At 43.2% G+C, this 3922-nt stretch overlaps 1 pseudogene; it reads left to right on the forward strand.

Moving 5' to 3' along the window:
* Positions 1 to 573: 573 nt before the first annotated feature.
* LOC120845899 lies at positions 574 to 1431 on the forward strand (annotated as a pseudogene).
* The last annotated feature ends 2491 nt before the right edge of the window (positions 1432 to 3922 follow it).

The following is a 3922-nucleotide window of genomic DNA, read 5'->3' on the forward strand; positions in this document are numbered from 1 at the left end:
GTCAAACAGGGATGCCCCTTGTCCCCCCTTTTGTTTGCACTATACTTAGAGCCCCTATGTTTAAGCGTACTAAATAGCCCTACTGTAGAGGGATACCGTTTCTACTCCACAGAGGTAAAAGTGTTGGCATATGCGGATGACATTGCGTTCTTCTGTAAGGACAAACGAAGCGTAGACAATGTGTTCGCTTTAGCTCAAAACTTCTGTTCCACGACTGGGGCGCTCATCAACAAGGCAAAGTGTACAGGCTTCTGGTGCGGGCAATGGGCCACAACACCTTCAAAGTACGCTGGCATTTCATGGAGCTGCATTGCCCCTCAGTACCTAGGAGCTCCCCTTAATTGCGTTAGGAATAATGGACATTATTGGACAGAAATGGTTGAAAAGATGAAAACTCAATCGGCAATAATGAAAGTAAATCAGTGGTCTATTTTTGGACGGGCGAAAGCCTGTAATATCTTCTTAGCAGCAAAACTTTGGTACGCACTTCAGGTGATTTGCTGTACTAGAGGCCACATTCAGAATTTTCACAGAGTGTTTGCAACTTTTGTATGGGGTTCCACCTGGGAACCCATGAGACGAGATAACCTGTTTCGTTCCGTTGAGCAAGGCGGTCTCGGGCTTTTACACGTCTTTTTAAAACAGATTATATCACGCTTCTTGTTCTTCAGAATTGTGTCTCATGACTTCCTTCGAACTTACATGCAGGCAGAGCTTTCAAGCGCGTTGCCGTATTTGGTAGTAACAACAGTGCCTGCGAGCACATCTCGTCCATTGGGATACCTCGGAGAGGTTGTGAGCTCAATAGAGTTCCTTAAAGCACGTTTTTCCTTGGAATATTTATTTAAAGTGTCGCGGAAAGCTTTATATGTTGATCTCATCGAGGCATTATTTCCTATACCCCTGTACCGAAGTATGTTCAGTAATGGCCCGGGACAAGACGCCCTGAAACGTGTGTGTAAGCTACATGTCTCACTGACCGCGAAGTCATTCTTTTATAAGCTCCACACTTCAACGTTGCCGGTAAAGCCTTGGCTTCGCGAAAAAGGTATATTTGTTCCTTGGTCAGTGAACTGCCGTTTGTGCAACCAGCCTGAAACAATAGAACATTGCTTTATGTTTTGCACCGACGCCTATTTGTTTTAGGATGTCCTACAAAGGACATTGAAGAAAGATTTGAATATCTGTGCATATACGATACGTTTTTTGCCTTTAAACCAAAATGATACTTTTCCTTATGACCTGTTCACATTGATGGGTCTGCATAGCCTTTGGAAAACAAGGATGATTGATAGAAATGCTGATCCTCCACGGTCTACAAAGTCCAATTTCATAGAAACTGTGTCACATGTACGTAATGTGTACGACCACCTCAAGAAACGTCCAGAATGGACGTTTCTTGACAAATGTGTTCATCTTCCCGACTTTTAGCGATGTGACCCCATTCGAAATATGTTACCATAGCCCTCTTTCTTCGTATTTCCATGTGACCATTATCAGTCAGTTTGAATGTAAATAAGGGATAGCTCTGTTAGAATGTGTCTTGATTGTTTTTACTGTCCTTTTTCCATGTAATAAATAAAAAAAAAATAGTGGCTCTAGTCGAGAGGTTAAAGCGCCGGTACTTGTCGTCGCGGCGAGAAAGTTCCGGGTTCAAATCGCGCTAGGGACTTCTTTTTTTTTTGTTGTATTTTGCGCGTGTTTTACTTTTTAACTGTGATCCTTTTTTAGGAAATCATCCACTTGCACTACTGCGCCTTACACGGTTTTTACTGTTAGTCCCACCTGTTCAATCGAAACACCGGGAAAAGAAAAGGTCAACGCAAGTTAACGCGCTAATATTATCATTTCATGATGTTCATTAAAAGGAAACCAAGGTAACAGCATCGGTAGGGCTTTCACACAAACGGAGCCGAAACAAGCGTCCTTTCACCAGCAACTACAATTTTATCTGTTTTTAAATAACGCTCTTGCTACGATTCCTTTCAATAGAGAGTTTTAGCTTACCGCGTACCGGGCGACCGCCGGGGTTACCGCGACCGCGACCATCGAGCCGGTACCGGACCGAGAGCGTAGCGGGTAAAGAACGTTTTAGCATACCGTAACCGCGCCTGACCGCGCCTATGGAAGTTTCTTCTTTCTCCAACGGCTGGAAAAAGTCATGATGATGATAGTGAATACCGGCGTGGTTCGTTTTTAAAGCGGTACATTTATTTGGACAAATGCCGCATAAAAAGCCACTTTTAAAAAATATTTTCCTCATTGCGAGTAGTTATAGTGGTACTTCCTTGGTATACGACCAAGTAACTTAATTTGTCAGCTAAGCTGTTGGATAGCGCGAGCTTTCGCTACACGTGCTCCGAGCTGTGGTGCGTTAGCCCACTCGGCCACCGTTCTCCCACGAATGCAAGCAAACAGCATCATCCTGTACGCTGCTTGTTTGCATTCGCAGCTCCATTGCCATCAGCACCAGTCTCTAATGTCGGCTAGGTGGCTCAGGTTGCCGCCCGAAACAAGGGGCATAGCAGTTACCATCCATCTATTCAACCGGCCTGCACGGCGGGTAGGCGAAAGCCTTTATAGGCCAACCAGAGCTGCTTCACTTGCCCTTTCCCATGTTATGTGGTGCGACGATTGTTTCTAGACGCCTCCTCCGCCATTCCAAAACAGTAAGTGATTAGTCTACGCCGGCCGTCGGAGCCGATGCCCGGCAGTCGCCATTGACGGTAAACGCGGTAAACCGAGTAGCGTGGTGTTGTAATTGAGTTTATGAATCGCCACCAGGGTGTCCCTTTTCCTTTAATCGCCCTTGTGCGCGTGAATAAAGAAGAAGTGTAGCAGCGTTCGTCGGGGCTGAACGTGTCCTTTTTCCTTCGGCGTGTCCGCTTGGCCGCGGGCCGCCGCTGCCCTCCACGCCATCGTCGTCGTACCGTAAGCCTTCCTGCGCATATATCCTAATGCAGTATAGCCCCTCAAACACTACACGTGGCATAATTGGCGCATGCGCAGTTCTGCAGTGACGGTCGCGGTAACCCCCCGGTCGCCCGGTAGGCGGTAAGCTAATACTCTCTATTGACAAGAGACGCCTATTTATGACTAATAAAAACTGCAGTTGTGACAATTTTAAAAAAAAACTGCAAAAAACAAGCAAAAAGAAAAAAAAAGACTAGCAGCTGTCAATCATCCTTGTCAATCATCCGAAGTCATTTTAAGTGCACATACTTAAAATGACTTCGAATCAACATATGGAATTAATTATAATTAATTCCACATGTTGATCCAAAGTCCTTTAGGTGTTTGCATTGGAGAGAGGGACCTAAAATGACTTCGGATCAAGAAATGGAATTAATTATAATTAATTCCATATGTTGATCCAAAGTCGTTTAGGTGTTTGCATTAGAGAGACGGACCTAAAATGTCTTTGGATCAAGAAATGGAATTAATTATAATTAATTCCATTTGTTGATCCAAAGTCATTTTAGGTGTTTGCATTAGAGAGAAGGTTTCCGATGTCGACGCCTGATTCATTTTTGCATTCGGTCGGGATAGTCCGCTAATCTAACTAAAATTCAACAAGTAATGTGTTAATATTACAAAACGATTGCCACAACAAAATTTAAAGAGTATAAATATATTTTTATGACATTCAATGCAAGTAAAAGTATGATCTCTTTTATTTCGTTTTTTTTTTAATTTCTCAGACGTTTGACTTGCTGCCTGGCCTGTACGATTTCGCTCAATCAATGTATCAGCTGCTAGTCTTTTTTTTTTTCTTTTCGCTTGTTTTTTTCAGTATTTTTTTTTAAATTGTCACAACTGCAGTTTTTATTATTCCTAAATAGGCGTCTCTTGTGATTGAAAGGAATCGTAGCAAGAGCGTTATTTAAAAACAGATAAAATTGTAGTTGCTGGTGAAAGAATG

Source organism: Ixodes scapularis, unplaced genomic scaffold, assembly GCF_016920785.2.
Source record: "Ixodes scapularis isolate PalLabHiFi unplaced genomic scaffold, ASM1692078v2 ptg000597l_1___fragment_3__unscaffolded, whole genome shotgun sequence".
In the NCBI taxonomy this organism is placed as follows: Eukaryota; Metazoa; Arthropoda; class Arachnida; order Ixodida; family Ixodidae; genus Ixodes; species Ixodes scapularis.